At 34.3% G+C, this 18,641-nt stretch overlaps 1 pseudogene; it reads left to right on the top strand.

Moving 5' to 3' along the window:
- Positions 1-18,641, top strand: part of LOC117078326 — a 102,557-nt pseudogene that overhangs the window by 13,070 nt on the left and 70,846 nt on the right.

The following is an 18,641-nucleotide window of genomic DNA, read 5'->3' as shown; positions in this document are numbered from 1 at the left end:
ACATTTTTATTGTTTTATTCATGTATAAGAACTTTCTTCATAGTCAGTATTTCATGTATTTTTAAGAACTATATAGTATTAACTTATTTATTTATTAACAAAGCAAGATGTAATGGACTACTGTATTCATTGAATCTAAATTATTATTTTTTATATGATAAACCATTATATTTTTAGACCACTATGAAATTTAAAAACAAAACAAAAAAACACCAAGTGAACTGGCCACACCATTTATTGTAAGATATATCACAGTTTCAGAGATGTTAAAAAATTAAAAACATGTGCCTTAGAATCAAGAAAATAGCTTTCTATTAAAACATACATCAATTTACTCTTTATTTGATAAAGTTATAGTAAACCAGTCTAAATGTATGTTATTACTCTTCTTTTAAAATTATCAATATTTCACTCCCAGTCATGAAAACACTTGAAATTAGTTTTTAAATTAGGTCTCGAAAATGTCATTTTAAAAGAATCTTCTACAAAGTTTTTTTTTTTTTTTTTTAATGTACTCAAGGCGATTCCATAATATGTGTAATTTTTTAAGTGTCTGACATATACTAAAACCTCTGTAGTGATGTCTTAACCAGTTACTTCTACTTGTTCTACACAGTTCCATGTCAACATAAATGAGAAACAGATTTCTAACTGTTCCTTTCCTGACAGGCAATGCCTATCATATAAGGTGTGAAGCTGCCTAAAAGATTTAATTCTTGTACAACTCCAACCAGACCCAGAGACAAAAATATATTAAAAGACATTCTGCTCATAACCCAATATTCCTTAAGCTTTTTCACTCTTCAATTCTCTACAGACATACGCTTCTAAAATTGCCAACAGATCTCTCTTTTATCTCAGCTAATCAATTCTTTGAAATTACTTCCTTTCCTACACATGGAGTCAACTTAAAAATACTTCTGCCTAAAATTCATTTATTTCCCATATCCCCTTAGCTACATTGTACTCATGTTTTAATTATCTACTTTATCCTGTCTGTGCAGCTTTTTAAAAAATCTCTAAAACTATATTTTTGCTTTCAGTTTATGATTTATTATTCAAATTACAACATTCATCAAAATATATGACCATTATTGCTTCAAAGTAAAGAGTATTTGTTTTCTCTTATTACTGTAACAAATTACCATGAAATCAATTGCTTTTGACAACACAACTGTACTGTCTAACAGTTATGGAAGTGAGAAGTCTAGAATGGACCAGAAGGACTATATTCATTAGAGAGCCCCTAAGAAATAATTAATTCCCCTGTCTCTTCCAGGTTCTAGAGGCTACCTACATTCTTTGACTCATGGCCATGCACAAATCTCACCTTTGTTTCTGCTGTTTCATCTCCTTCTTCAACTGACCTTTCTGCCTCCCTCTTATAATGACCCTCATGGTTACATTGGGCCCACCCAGATCAAGAATACCCTCCCCATCTCAGTATCAGTAACTCGAGCACATTAGAAAAGTCTCTTTTGCTGTGTAAGGTAACATGCTAGTAGATTGTGGGTACTGGAATGTGAACATCCTGGTGGGGCCACCGTTCTACCTATCACATTAACTTTCCCTATTGAACTTTGAGGTTTCGAATGTCTTATGACCTAAATTTTGTCCCCATAAAATTCATGTGCTGAAGCTTTTTCCCTCAACGTGACTGTATGCAGAAATAGGCCAGCTGAAAAGGTAATCAAACTTAAACAAGATCATGACAGCGGGGCCCTAATCCAGTAGGACTGTGTCTTTGTAACAAGTGGAAGAGCCACTACAAGCATGCATACATGGAAGAAAAGCCATGTGAGGACACAGCCATTTACAAGTCAAGGGAAGAGACTTTAAGAGAAATCAAACTAACACCTTAATCTTGAGCTTCCAGTCTCCATAACTGTGAAAAAATAAATTTATGTTGTTGAAGCCACCCAGTTCATGGTATTTTGTAATGGAAGACCTAGCTGACTAATATAATATGTTTACTCATTTTTTTAAAGTTTAGCATTTAGCTTAGTGACTATTCTAAAATAATTAGCAGCAGATACGAAATTTATAGAAACAAACATATTTGCAAAGAAGTATTTTTAAGAAAACTTAAAATGATTTCAGATTGGCACTGAATATTTAATCTAATGCTTAAGTTCGTCATTTATATTAATTACTTCTGGTGAAAACCTTTTCCTATTTAGGGTAAATATTTATTCAGATTCAAGGTTCTTACCCTTCTGTATCTTTTACAGGATGAGCGGTTGAGGGAAATATTCCCTCCTATGCTGTCAGTTCAGGAACTTTGTGCATGTGGGTCTCGGGTCCTTGCTGTTCTCATTGCTGTAAGTGACTTCATGAGAGCTGGACCCTAGAAATGAGTTGGTTTTCTGTGAAATGTTTTGACTACTAATTTTAACTGTTGTCATGATCTCAGAAGAAGTTTTGCAAGCAGAGGTCATGTTTAAATTTACTAAGGCTTCCTGGCATGGAGGACTTCAAGAGGGCCTGTTTCCCTTTCTTTCTTCCAGAATACAGTGAAAGGACTTTCAGGACAGAGGTACAACCTCTCAGATAAGTGCAGGGTCTTCTTGCTTGGGGCTAAAGCATTGGATTCACCCTGTGTCCACCTGATAGAGCTGGGGAACTGGGAGAAGTTGGGAATGTGTCTGCCATCCCTCATCCAGATTTCTTTTTTTTTTTTTTATTTTTCTTTTCTTGTTTTTGAGATGGAGTGTTGCTCTGTCGCCCAGGCTGGAGTGCAGTGGCGCCATCTCGGCTCACTGCAAGCTCCGCCTCCCGGGTTCATGCCATTCTCCTGCCTCAGCCTCCCGAGTAGCTGGGACTGTAGGCACCCGCCACCACTCCTGGCTAATTTTTTGTATTTTTAGTAGAGACGGGGTTTCACAGTGTTAGCCAGGATGGTCTCCATCTCCTGACCTCGTGATCCGTCCGCCTCGGCCTCCCAAAGCGCTGGGATTACAGGCGTGAGCCATGGCGCGCGGCCCCCCACCTAGACTTCTTTAACCTGTTGTTGTCTCTGGATACCCAAGAGACTGCCAATAATCATAAACATACAAAGAGAAAAACATTTCTAATATCATATTTTCAAAATTTCTCCCATAAATCACAGACGATAATCTTTCTTCCTCATACTCTCTTCCCAGATCAAATTGATATGCAGTATGCATACTCGCCCTCTCTCCATCAACCATTCTGCTCTGTAGAACTTCTCTTCATGTCGTCTTTCTGACATGCGTCATAGTCTACCTTCTGCATTGGGGCAGGGGTGTAGGGGTGGAATGAACATGAAATTTTTGTTTTAAGTAAGGATTCTTCAAGCTGAGGATATATTTGATGAAACAAGCATTCATAAATATTGAGGGAACTTCCATGAGTATAATGTGGGAGACGCTTATGAGAATGTGAAGAGAGGCCGGGCGCGGTGGCTCAAGCCTGTAATCCCAGCACTTTGGGAGGCCGAGACGGGCGGATCACGAGGTCAGGAGATCGAGACCATCCTGGCTAATACGGTGAAACCCCGTCTCTACTAAAAAAATACAAAAAACTAGCTGGGCGACGAGGCGGGCGCCTGTAGTCCCAGCTACTCGGGAGGCTGAGACAGGAGAATGGCGTGAACCCGGGAGGCGGAGCTTGCAGTGAGCTGAGATCCGGCCACTGCACTCCAGCCTGGGCGGCAGAGCAAGACTCCGTCTCAAAAAAAAAAAACAAAAAAAACAAACAAAAAAAACTCATCATTCTCTTTCATTTGTTTCAAAACAACGAAATATTTTAAGTGTTTCTGAAATGAATGAATGATGAATAAATCAACTTCTAACTATCATAAAATGCAGTTGAAAAATTTCTCAAATTATCTCCCTGAAGTATATGTAGAATCAGTTGCTGAATGAAAGTTTGTTAAAAACTTCTAGAGATACTTGATAGAGTGGTTCATTCCTGTCATCTTCACCTTCAACTTTTTGTCTCAAAATTTTGCTTCTTCCATTAGATGTTTTTTATTCCTATGCCCTGATTTCTCCAACTTGAATCTAATAAATATAAAGTAGTTTGCATTTTAGAACACACCAAAATATTTTAAACTGTTTCAGAATAAAGTCAAGGAGAGGCAAGATGCTCCTTCTCATCTTCAAAGCACCAACATTCAGTCTTTTGAAATTACGTTATCTCTGTATTTCTTTACCTTTAATTTGTCCAACATGCCTATAATGTATCATTTTGAAAAGTAGTCAGGCTTACCTTTTATTCTCAATTTATTCTGAAATCTCAATTGATTGGATCGTTGTTTTATTTATTATTTGTAAATGTATACCCAGAGCTTCCATGATATCATTGCAGTTCCACTCATCACCATTTGATTCCTATATTATTATTATACTTTAAATTCTGTGATATATGTGCAGAACATGCAGGTTTGTTACATAGGTATACATGTGCTGTCGTGGTTTGCAGCACCCACCAACTCGACATCTGCATTAGGTATTTCTCATAATGCTATCCCTCCCCTAGCACCACACCCTCTAACAGGCCCTGGTGTGTGATGTTCCCCTCCCTGTCTCCACATGCTCTCATTGTTCAACTCCCACTTATGAGTGAGAACATGCAGTGCTTGGATTTCTGTTCCTGTGTTAGTTTGCTGAGAATTATGTTTTCCAGCTTCATCTGTGTCCCTCAAAAATACATAAACTCAGCCTTTTTTATGGCTGCACAGTATTCCATGGTGTGTATGTGCCACATTTTCTTTATCCAGTCTATCATTGATGGACATTTGGGTTGGTTCCAAGTCTTTGCTATTGTGAGTAATGCTTCAATAAACATACGTGTGCATATGTCTTTATAGAATGATTTATAATCCTTTGGGTATATACCCAGTAATGGGACCACTGGGTCAAATCGTATTCCTGGTTCCAGATCCTTGAGGAATCGCCACACTGTCTTCCACAATGGTTGAACTAATTTACACTTCCAACAACAGTGTGAAAGCATTGCTATTTCTCCACATCCTCTCCAGTATCTGTTGTTTGCTGACTTTTTAATGATCGCCATTCTAACTGGCATGAGATGGTATCTCATTGTGGTTTTGATTTGCATTTCTATAATGACAAGTGATGATAAGCTTTTTTCATGTTTCTTGGCTGCATAAATGTCTTTGTTTGAGATGTGTCTGTTCATATCCTCACCAACTTTTTGATGGGGTTGATTTTTCCTTGTAAATTTGTTTAAATTCTTTGTAGATTCTGGATATTAGCCCTTTGTCAAATGGATAGATTCCAAAACTTTTCTCCCATTCTGTATGTTGCCTGTTCACTCTAATGCTAGTTTCTTTTGCTGTGCCGAAGCTGTTTAGTTTAATTAGATCACATTTGTCAATACTGGCTTTTGTTGCCATTGCTTTTGGTGTTTTAGTCATGATGTCTTTGCCCATGCCTATGTCCTGAATGGTATTGCTGAGGTTCTCTTCTAGAATATTTATGGTTTGGGGTTTTACATTTAAGTCTTTAATTCATCTTGAGTTAATTTTTGTATAAGGTGTAAGGTAGGGGGGTCCAGTTTCAGTTTTCTGCCTATGGATAGCCAGTTTTCCCAATACTATTTATTAAATAGGGACTCCTTTCCCCATTGCTTGATTTTGTCAGGTTTGTCAAAGCTCAGATGGTTGTAGATATGGGGTGTTATTTCTGAGGCCTCTGCTCTATTCCACTGGTCTATATATCTGTTTGGTACGCGTACCATGCTCTTTTGGTTATTGTAGCCTTGTAATATAGTTTGAAGACTGATAGCATGATGCCTCCAGCTTTGTTCTTTTTGCTTAGAGTTGTCTTGGCTATACAGGTTCTTTTCTGGTTCCATATGAAATTTAAAGTAGTTTTTCTAATTCTGTGAAGAAAGTCAATGGTAGCTTGATGAGGATAGCATTGAATCTATAAATTACTTTGGGCAGTATGGCCATTTTCACAATATTGATTCTTTCTATCCATTCTTTCTATCCATGGAATGTGTTTCTGTTTATTTTGTCCTCTCTTATTACCTTGAGTAGTGTTTGTAGTTCTCCTTAAGAGGTCCTTCCCATCCCTTGTAAGTTGTATTCCTAGGTATTTTATTCTCTTTGTAGTAATTGTGAATGGCAATAAACTAGAAAATCTAGAAGAAATGGATAAATTCCTGAACACATACACCCTCCCAATACTAAACCAGGAATAAGTCGAATCCCTGAATACACCAATAACAAGTTCTGAAATTGAGGCAATAATTAATATCTTACCAATCAAAAAAAAAAGAAAGGAAAAAAAAAAGCCCAGACAGATTCACAGTCAAATTCTACCAGAGTTACCAAAAGGAGTTGGTACCATTCCTTCTGAAACTATTCCAAAAAATAGAAATAGAGGGACTCCTCCCTAACTCATTTTATGTGGCCAGCATTATCCTGATACCAAAACCTGGAAGAGACACAACAACAAAAAAAGAAAATTTTGGGCCAATATCTCTGATGGACATTGATGCAAAAATCCTCAATAAAATATTGGCAAACCGAATCCAGCAGCATGTCAAAAAGCTTATCTACCAAGATCAAGTCCGCTTCATCCCTAGGATGCAAGGCTGATTCAACTTACGTATATCAGTAAACATAATCCATCACATAAACAGAACCAATGACAAAAACTACATGATTATCTCAATAGATGCAGAAAAGGTCTTCAAAAAAACTCCACACCGCTTCATGCTAAAAGCTCTCAATAAACTAGGTATTGATGGAACATAGTTCAAAATAATATGAGCTATTTATGACAAACCCACAGCCAATATCATACTGAATGGGCAAAAGCTGGAAGCATTCCCATTGAAAACTGGCACAAGACAGGGACGCCCTCTCTCACCACTCCTATTCAACATAGTATTGAAAGTTCTGGCCAGGGCAATCAGGCAAGAGAAAGAAATAAAAAGTATTCAAACAGGAAGAGAGGAAGTCAAATCGTCTCTCCTTGCAAATGGCATGATTGTATATTTAGAAATCCCCATCGTCTCAGCCCTAATCTCCTTAAGCTGATAAGACACCTCAGCAAAGTCTCAGGATACAAAATCAATGTGCAAAAATCACAAGCATTCCTATACACCAATAATAGATAACCGGGAGTTCCACTAATTCTTACATTTCAGGAACTTAACTAATATATCCTACTTTTGTGTTATTTATTTAGTTGGAAGTGCTTGTGTGAAAGGTGTCATGTAAAAACTAAAGCAAGTATGAAATATGAAGACAGTAAAATCTATATAGTCAGCTGAAAATTAACATAATTTATTTTTTGCTTATTAGAAATGGCAAATAAGGCCAACAAATATATTTCTACAAAATATGACATAAATTGTAACATCACTTAAAAATAGCAATGAATTCTTGTGTCATCTGTTAAATGCTGTGCATCAATACAATTTTAATCAACAAAAAAGAATCATAGCAACTTTCCAACTAAGGTAACAACCCTAGATAATTTTACTAATACATGTTACTTCAATTTGAAATATTAAAAATAAATATATCACAGCTTCATAAGGTAACTTTTTACTTATTACACTGTGTGTTAAGCTATGTTTGGAGAGAATTTTCATATAGTTCCAAATTTTCGGCAAAGCACATATGGAGTAAATTCTAATTTTAAACCTTATTTTAAACACAGATGATCTATTTTTAGAGTTTCATTCATCTTTTTAAATTATAATTCTTAAATTTATAAGTTCTGAATGTTAGAAGCTGAACAAATTAAGCACAATATTGAAATGGATAAATCAATAGCTACAGCATAAGAATACTTCAAACAGATCTATAAAATATACACAATTAACTTGAACATTACTATTGAAAATAGAGTAGGATTAAGGTACTATGAAACAGAACTCAATTTGTGAGATACATTAATCTCACCTTGATTAAGAACGTCAAATAAGGCCGGGCGCGGTGGCTCATGCCTGTAATCCCAGCACTTTGGGAGCCCGAGGTGGGCGGATTACGAAGTCAGGACATGGAGACCATCCTGGCTAACACGGTGAAATCCCGTCTCTATTAAAAATACAAAAAATTAATCAGGCATGGTGGTGGGTGCCTGTAGTCCCAGCTAGTCTGAAGCAGGAGAATAGCATGAATCCGGGAGGCGGAGCATGCAGTGAGCCAAGATCCTGCCACTGCATTCCAGTCTGGGCGACAGAGTGAGACTTCGTCTCAAAAAAAAAAAAAAAAAAAACAAAAAAAAAACCGAATGCCAAATGCTTCACCTTACTTGGTCTTTTTTCTACCTAAACGACTGCATCCATTTATCAGTAAGACATTTCCACTCCGAAATTGGTATTTTAAAAATACTTCTGAGAGTCACAAGACAAATACAATGCTAGAAAATATGAACTCCCAGGATGGACTTAAATGGCAAAGTTCCTGTCCTTTACAAAGAAAAAAACAAGGGTGAAAGCTAACAGGACACCAAGAGGTAAAGGATTTCTTGCAATGACTTAAGTGACAATGAACAGCTGATTTCCCGTTCAGTGGCTTCAAAGAATAAACACTGCAGTCATACAAGTAAGTGCAAATTCATATGCCCAAAGTCAAAAAATACTATACCACTAGATGACTTAAGGCAGATATGAAATGCTTTGCAAAAACACTTACGTAAATCATTTTTATGACATCTCGAAAATAATAAACATTTAATAAGATGGTCATTTTCCTCACATTTCATGTTGTACAATTAGAATGCAGACCAAACCCCTAAGAAAGACTTCAGGTATTTTCATGCAATAAACTGTACAACTTTATCATTATTTTCATAGTTTTAATATTCTCTCTATTTTAACCATTTTCAGCTATGTGAGTTTTATGCAGTGGATGTGTGAGATCACTGCTTGCTAGTATAACTTTCTCTCACTTTCTCCACCTCTTTCTCTCCGTGTGTGTGTCTCTCTTTTCTCTATTTCTCTTTCTCTTTTCACATACATATGTATATATATACACACACATGCAGGGCTACTGGAATAAGTCAATGTATTCATATGTTTCTATGTTGTATGACTCACCTAAACTCTGGATGGTTATTTCAAGCTTTAACTTCAGGCCCTGTTTGTACTGAACTCTCTCTCTCATGGTAAATAACCGTTAAACTAAAAAAATAAAAAAAAATAAAATTAAAATTAAAAAATAAAAATAAAAAGCAATAAAAAGAAACAGCGCAGATGGAATAAAAAATAAAATTTTTTAAAGTCTGCTAACCATAAGAGAAAGGCAGAAACTATTCAAATATCAGACCATTAGAGGTCTTGGATGTGTGGAGGAGGGTCAGAGTCACTGAGAAAGCCTCAAATGTGAGACTTAGTGACAGAAGCTCAGCTTAATGTTGAGGCTGAAAGAGGGTAACAGAGGATGCCATCACTGAACCACACGCCCAGGCTAACAAGTAGCTATAATAAGTATACAACAGAAGTTTATTATTGGGGTAAGGATAAGAACTTAGAAAGACTAGCTCTCCGAGGCACAGAATCACGAGGATTATCTAAAGCTGGAAGAAAAAACAGAAACATTGAACAAAAACCTCTGGGAATCTAGCCTCACTATAAGCATGGCACAGTCAAGGAATTTGAGGTCAGTAGAGTACTTATTATAGAAAAAGCAAAAATAAAACACTAACCCAGCTTGGTTCCTGATTATGTTTACAAAAGCCTCCATACTAATGATTTGGCAAAAGAAGAAGCATGCCCATCTTGAGGCATAAACACTACTTAGCTCTCTCTTATTCTCCATGTGATAAACAGCTTTCAACCAAAAATTACGAAACAAAGTAAGAAATAATAACATATGGGAGACTGGGCGTGGTGGCTTACGCCCGTGATCCCAGCACTTTGGGAGGCCGAGGCGGGTGGATCATGAGGTCAGGAGTTCGAGACCAGCCTGGTCAACATCGTGAAACCCTGTCTCTACTAAAAATACAAAAATTAGCTGGGCATGGTGGCGCATGCCTGTAGTCCCAGCTACTCGGGAGGCTGAGGCAGGAGAATCACTTGAACCCTGGAGGTGGAGGCTGTGGTAGCCAAGGTCACACCACTGCACTCCAGCCAGGGCAACAGAGCAAAACTCTGTCTCAAAATAGTAATTATAAAAATAATAATAACATATGGTACAAAAATGATGAGAAATCAACTAAAGCAGACTCAGATATGATCAATATATTGGGACTTTTATACAGGGAATTAAAAACACTAGGACTAATACATCAAAGGCTATGGTGGAAAATATAACCAATGTTTAAAAAAGATAGGAAATACCAAAAAAGTAATGGAAACTATAAGTGATAAAAATTACATGCTGGAAAAAAATTGAGTGCTATAAAATTTTAAAATGCAATGACACAGAAATGTAGAATACTTTCAACGGGATTGTTAGTAGACTTGACACTCAATCTCAAGTGAATGTAAAGGTGTAGAAATAGTGTGCAAACTGAACCAAAGAGGGAAAAATGTGAAAACACAAAGAAAAGAGTATACAAAACTTCAGGAAAATATCAAGGAGTCTAACGTATGTGTAGGTGGAATATTGAGATACGAGCGAGAGAGCAGGGAAGAAAAAGTATCTGAAAAGATATGGGTCAAGAATTTTCCCCATAAGGAAGGTGTTAGGCAACCAGTTCTACGAAGCTCAGAGCACATAATTAACATTAAATATAAACCGAGAAACAATCACAACTTACACAAACATGCTACATGGAATTTGCTGAAGTCCAGTGATAAAGAGGAACTCTCTAAGGATAACAGAGAAAAAAAAAGGACAGAATTCATCACACAGAGGAACACAGATAAAATTAATAGCAGATTTTGTGTCAGAAGTCATGCAAGCAAGAATAAAATGGAATAACATCATCATTCAAGTGTTGGATAAAAAGGACAAACTAGAGTTTGGACAAACTAGAATTCAATTCAGAGAAAAAATATATATGTCAAAAATAAACAGGCTATTTGATAAATAAAAATTGAGAGACGTTATTTGCAAAAGAAATTCTCTTTAAAAAGCTCATTAGGTAGAATACTAGATACTAGACAAAAACTAGATCTATAAGAAATGTGAAGAACACTGAAATGGTGTAATTCATAAGTATAAATTTCATTTCTATGCTTAATTGTTCTCAATCTAATCATCTTTCTAAAACACAATAGAAGGAATTATGGGTTTGTAGCATATAAAAATACAATATACTAGATAATTAACAAAGTATACAAGGCAAGAATTGGGAGTATATTATTGGGTGACACATATTACTTAAAGGTAGATTGTGATTAATTAATAATGACTTTCATAAACTGTAGGATGGCAACTGAAATAAAACAGGAATAAAAATCAGGTAATAGAGGATGAAAAAATGAGTGTTTTTATATGTCATTGCCAATACAGAACTGGAGTGTGTGTATGTAATGTTAAGGAATTTTTTTCTTAGTTCAAGAAGAAATGCATAGACAGCTTAGGTAATCAGTACTTTTGCAATAAATCAGATCTCTGAAGCAAAGGATAGAAAAAGCATTGGGTAGAAGTTCAAGTACTTAGTGTTTAGTCTACTTTGTGTGTGTGTACATGTGTAGATTATGGGAGCAATAAAAAAAAAAACTAAAGAAAGAGCACACAGAAACATCAGGTTTTATAGAACTGCCATAGGCAAGGAAAGAATATTTAAGAAAGTATTCCTTTTTGTGATGTAAATATAATGTATACAAATAAGTTTCTATTGGGACTATCAGTAGGCTATATACATGGTGGAAACTCTGTGTTAGCATTATAAATGAGGATGAGAAATAGCTCATCCACTGATCATGGATTAAACCATTTTTTCTAGATAAAATAGTGATGGAAAGTAGAGTCATATGAAACAGCTGTGTTTGCATCGATAATACATCGAATAATTTATATGTTGACCTTAGATATCACTCTTAGTCCTCACCCACTCAGGTCATCATACCTCTTAAGTAGTAATTAAAATTTATTGAAAATGTCATTTTTTTCTTTTGTCTTTTTATTTCAACCTGAATGTCTCTAAGTCTCTGGCTGGGATGCATGTATCAGCCTTTTACATGGCTTATATTACTTTATATACCATGTTTTCTGTACACAGTTTTGGCCTGTTCTATCACTTACCTCTAATTTGGATGAAAGGGTTCAAGGGAAGAAATAATATGAGAGGAGGCCTATTCTAGGATATTAACTGACAAATAATAGGAATTCAAAAAAAATGTAAGAAAGACAAAATAGAACAGGAATAACAGCTGAAGAAATATAGATGGAATACTTAAATTTTTAATGCAACATTCATATGCTGATTTACATAATTTGAAAGGATTTTTTTTCCCATAAACAGGAAATGAAAAGAATGAAAGTTTTCTAATCCAAATAAAGATCTCTGCTTGAAAATTAAAAATTCACATTGTAACCATATTAATAAGAAGAGATTCATAAGCATGTTGCATATACACACAGAGGAAACATTCAAATAACATGGATGGAAGGAATCCAATAGCTATTCAAGGAGAGAAAAACATAAATAAATCTATAAACAAACAAAATATGTGAAAGCTTTAAAATGTTCCTCTCTAACATTAAACTTTAGAAGACTACTGAGTGAGACCACCAAATTCCAAATAAGCATTTACCATTTAAGAATTGTGTCCAGTAAAATTATTATTTACGAATTTAGGCATATAAAATCATTTTTATGGAAACAAATGGAAAATATGATACACAGGTACCATTGGTGGTTTAGGTTCTAAAAAACATGTAACAAAAGCAATTAAAAATATTCAAAATCATGACATAATCTGTAAGGAAACTATAGAAATGTCAGTAAAGAGAAGAAAACTTTAAAATATGTTAGTTTTGTTCATAACTCTAAGGATTTTTTTTTTTTTTTTTTTTTTTTGAGGCGGAGTCTCACTCTGTCACCCGGACTGGAGTGCAGTGGCCGGATCTCAGCTCACTGCAAGCTCCGCCTCCCAGGTTTACGCCATTCTCCTGCCTCAGCCTCCCGAGTAGCTGGGACTACAGGCGCCCACCACCTCGCCCGGCTAGTTTTTGTATTTTTAGTAGAGACGGGGTTTCACCGTGTTAGCCAGGATGGTCTCGATCTCCTGACCTCGTGATCCGCCCGTCTCGGCCTCCCAAAGTGCTGGGATTACAGGCTTGAGCCACCGCGCCAGGCCAACTCTAAGGATTTTTAAAATAGCTACAAATATAAGTTTTTTTCAGTAGTAGCGAATATTGTAAAAAGAGTGTGATGAAATTTAAATTCTATATCATATGTTTAAAAATAGAAAAGTGCATGGGAATACAGACATACCTTTTGAAAAACCATAAATTTGAATAAAATATTGTTTTCCTTTTACTTTGAGGATTTAATACATGTTAAGAATATTTCTAGAAAGAGTTGAAGTAGGGTATAGGTAGGATTAAAGGAAAATTACTATACTCAGGAAAAAACATTATATATAAATAAAAAGTAATATATCTTTTCTTTAAAAAAGAGAAATAAAACATAACAAAATAAAAACATTTTTTAAAAACCAAAAATGCTATATTAAATATCATAAAAGTATTTCTATTTTACTCTCCTCTGTGACAATAAGAATAAAAACAATAAATAGAAGTTTGTGTGTTGGGGCAAAGGGGAAAGAGAGAGATTAATCTTAACAAAAGTAGCAAAAATTAAATTCCAACAGCAATTTATGAAGAACATAGTGAAATATACTTTTGCCTAATGAGAAAAAGGTTATCATAAGCAGAGTTATAGCTGTGTCCATCTATCTAATTATCTATCTTCTATCTATCAATGGATTAACAAAAAATGTTTATTAGTATATTAAGGAAGAGATCAGTCTTGAAGAGGTAAAACCCACAACCCTTTGCAACAGCTAAATGTAGATACAAAGGCAAGACCAAGGCATATCCCTGTGAACTTTATAGTATAGGAGGTATAAGGAATTCAGGGTTAGTTGGGAACTGTAGAGACTGACCATTTTACCAAGACATGAGATTTCTGCCAGCTTGGGAGAAGGTAGCTGGAGTGTCAAAACTCAGCAGTTCAGTCACCACAGAAGACTGGGAGAGATGAAAGGAAGAAATGAGGTAGGGGGATGAAAACAGAATACCTGTGATATATAGAGTGCTGCTGTCTGTCACAAATTTCTTCCCAATTCTGTCGGAAAAATAAATGATAATGCTGTAAACACCAAGCTAAATTTGAGCCCAGATTTGATAGAATGGGAAAAAAATTACTTTTAATGCAATTGGGAAATGTAGACTTTTTTGAACAAAATTACCACAAAATTCCCCTGAAAATATATAGTATTTACTGACCAGAAATCCACAAAACTAAAAATGTGTCATGAAAAGATAATTCTAGACACTATTTTTATGCCTATATTTAAAAATATATTCTGAGTAATTAATGTTCTTACATGATTATAACGTCACTGAAATGTTTCTTCTTCCTTACCTACCATTTGATTTCTTAGTTACTTTAGACATATTGGCTTCCTTGCTATTCCTCAGAAATCTTAGGCCCTTCACACTTGCTACTCTTTCTACCTAAATAAATTATCTCTGCTTGGACTGCTGAGAAAAAAGCAAGAGAAAAATCAGAACAAAACTTCAGAGGCTTTGCACTTCTTTCATTCACATACATTTTTCTAATTTGCACTCAATGTACTTCATCATATAAACTTTCATAATCACTCTGTGTAACACAGAAACCATCTTCATAATTCTTTATTTTCTAATAGCACTTATTACCCTGTATGCATATGTGTATGTGTGCGTATTTGTAGACAATTGTAAATCCATGTTTATCATGCAGAATATAAACTCTGAAAGTTTTGTTCTGTTTTGTTCATTATTTGTTGCCTAGAAAAATGATAATATAGTGATTGCTCAGCAAATATGTATGAATGGAGTACATATAAAATTTCAAGTCCATACTATTAATAATTAACAGTAAAAACAAAATATAAATCACCATAAGAAGAATTTGTGGGTGCAACGAAATCTTTTCTCAGAAGAAAATTTTATCCCAAAATGCTTTATTTGAAAATAGGGATAAAAAGTTAGCAAACTTTTCATTGTCATAAGCTAACAAAAATATAAATCTGTAATGAAAAAGAAGAAAATAAAGATACAGAGAAACAATAAGGAAATTGAAAGTTAAAACAACATAAAGATGATTAAGGAAATAAAAACACAATGAAAACAATACATTTAAGAAAACTTTTGAGTAAATCTTGAGTAAAAAGAAAAAAGTGACAAAGAGCAATAGACAATCATAAGCCCAAAATCATCAAGAAAGAAAGGAAATATAAAAGGAATAAAGATAAGATTTAGAAATATTAGAAAATACTGTGAACTGCATAGTTCTAATAAATTTTAAAGCCTACTTGGTATTAGTAGTTATAAAAGAAATATAGAAATCGTCACATTTGATCTAAAAATAAGAAACCATGTAGAAATCAAAATGATGAAAAAATACATGAAGGCAAATTTTCATTAAAGACCAATGAGATCTACGTGGCTTCGTAGGTGAGTGTAAGTAAATATTCCATAAATCATATACATTTTATCTTAGAAAACATATTTCAAATCACAGAAAAAAGATGAAAGACTAATTGATTTACTTTATGGCCCTGGCATAATTCTGTTACCAAAACTAGCAAGAGCACTATTGCAAAAAAGGAAATCATAGTTCATAGGGTCCAAGACATCCAACGCTTAACAATGTATCATTAAATAAACTTCATCAGTGATCTTTAATATATATAGAGAGAATAAATATAACTTATCTTCATGATAAAACTCTTAATATAAATAATAATGGGATATCTTCTTTATTTGATAAATGACTTCTACCACAAACCAAAATCAAATGTTATACATAATTAAGATACAATTTTTACTAATGGTAAGCTCAAAGCAAGCATGTTCAATACATTTGACTTCTTTCTAATTTTCAGTATGCTTCTTGAATATATTGACGATATATGAACATTTTATAGCAAATCTGGACAAAATAACAATGAGATGGTGAAGAGCTGTTAAGATTAGGTAATAAACAATAATCTTCAACAAATTTTGACTTGGGAAAAGCAGGTTCATAGTAATCCTATTTTGGAGACTATTTCAGTTTCCCATTGAACAAATCCAAGCACAATATTAGACATCAAGTTGTTATAAGGCGCACAATAAAGTGATATTAGATAATTTTACAATGAGAGCACTCCACTGCTAAGTAATATGAATGTGACATATAAACAAATGCAATAGCTGGGGAAATGAAGACTAGAAGTCAACATATGTTGGACTAAGTCCTTTTTTAAGTAGATTGGGCCTGGCACATGGAAACCCAACCCTGTACTAGAAAGGAACAGAAGGACCTCAGATGCTGACGCAGAAATATGGATCTTTAAAAGCCTAGTGGGTTTGAAGAAGGCAAGGCTGAGATAGGTAAATAAATAAAGAGACCAGGAAGCTTTAATTCAATTTTAGGTAAACCTAACAATGGGGGAAGCCTACCCAAATGAAAGCAAAAGACTAATAATTTTTCCAGATATGTGAATCCTCTAAGAATGGTAAAAGTTAAATCTAAGGGCTCCCTAGGTACCCTGATTTGTCATGTGTTTTCTAAAATAGGAAAAATGTTTTACAGATATTATACCGATGTTTTAATATCCCAATTTTAACTTAACAGTTTTCTAACTTCAGTTCTGGCTCATATATGTTTGTATCCTGGGAAATACACAATTCTACTATGAGAACTATGAAGCCATTGATCAATTTTGAAAATGGAAGCTGACTTTCTCAGACAATTTAGGAAGTCCAAAACGTATAAAACCTAATTTAGCAGATAACTTTTCTTTCAAAAATCCTCCTTTAATTTATCAAGCCATGGGCTTGAGAGGTTTGATCAGTGTTTGAAAGCATTTAAAAGGGACAGATAGTAAATATTTTAGGCTTTGCAGGCCTTATAGTTTCCTGTGGAGATACTCTGCTCCAGACTGAAAGCAGCAATAGATAATACATAAACAACTGGTGTGTTTATATGCTAATAAAACTTTATTTACAAAAATGTAGCCGTCTTTGGTTCATGGGTCATAGTTTGCTAAGAACTCCTGAAGTTTTTGTTTGTTTGTTTGTTTTGGTTGATTGCTTTCTATGAAAAAGAAGTTTTTGCTGGATTTTTTTCTATATTTTTTTCCTAAAGATACAGTCATTTTCTGACAAATGCAGTTGCCTGAAATATAGCACAGACAGCCAGAAATAAAGCCACTCTTCCCAGTTCCCTCAGACTTCTGCTCTGCATCTCTGTGTATATCATATTCTGGTTTTGGGGTAGATAACATTTTCTCAAGATTCTGTTTACTATTTCTTCTTAAATTCTACAGTGTGGAAAGATCCCTAAGCAACTGAGCAATGTTTGTTTGTTGTTTTTTTTTTTGGAACTCTCACGATACCTTTTCAACTCTCGACAGCTGAAAAATTTTGTAAGCAGAAAATAGTCTCAGCCTTCAATGTCTCTAATTCTTACTTACCACTTGATAAAACTCCAACAAGAGGAAATGATGAATACAAGAGATAGAATCAGTAAATAATTTCCAGATTGAGTACAGTAAAAACTAAGGATTATCAAAAGAAAAAATTTCTACAATTTTCCAGACCCAAATAAAGATCAAGTACTTGTCATTAAATTGTTGCTACCATTGAGACGACAATATTTTTACTGAAATTATTGAAATGAGGGGAAAAAATGCTATAAGATAATAAACTCCATTCCTCTACAGTAAGTCAGAGAAAACGATAGAGTGGAAAAAAGCATCGAATAATGAAGAGTCAACAAATCCTATTTTAAAAAATCTGGGAAGTCTTGATATTGCAATCTTGCAAAAAAGAAAATGATCATATAAGGAAAAAAGTTAAGGTGAAAACAAAAGAGTGGAGGGAAGAAAAATCTCCTGGGAAGTGAGGGTGACTATAGTGTTATTGCTAGGTTATCTTAAGAGTCAATATGTATTGTTTTTTAACCTAGGAAGAAAAAGCTATATATAAGTAAATAATAATGTAAACAAGATTACAAACTGATCAAATATGACTGGAAGCCACAGCTCTGTCTTTAATTTTAGCCATTATTGTGGTATATACTGTCATCCAATTTATGATTTTAATTTGCTTGTCACTAATTAATAATTTAAAGCATTTTTCTTGCGTTTAGAAGTCATTTATATATCTTTTATCAACTGTCTATTCTATTCTTTTGCCCATATTTTAATTGGTTTCTATGGGTTTATAATTTTTGAATTGTAAAAGAAGCACAAACTTTTATACACACATACACACTAATATAAGAAATTTATTTCAGAGTATAATTGTCTTTTTAAAATATATTTTAATGAACTAAAATATTTAATGTAGATAAACTCTAGTTTATCAATTTTGTAAATAGTCCTTAAAACAGGACAAAATCCTTTACAAGGAATATGCCCTACTAAAAAGTCATGCAAACATTTGCATACTTTTTCTTCTAAATAGAAGTTTTGGCTTTATATTATCATTTATGAAGCACACAAATTTATTTTTTAGGTGATATGAGGTAGAA

Source organism: Trachypithecus francoisi, unplaced genomic scaffold (genome assembly GCF_009764315.1).
Source record: "Trachypithecus francoisi isolate TF-2019V2 unplaced genomic scaffold, Tfra_2.0 Lachesis_group0, whole genome shotgun sequence".
Classification (NCBI taxonomy): Eukaryota; Metazoa; Chordata; class Mammalia; order Primates; family Cercopithecidae; genus Trachypithecus; species Trachypithecus francoisi.
Note: the sequence above shows the minus strand (reverse complement) of the source record. Positions and strands in the feature narration are given on the sequence as shown.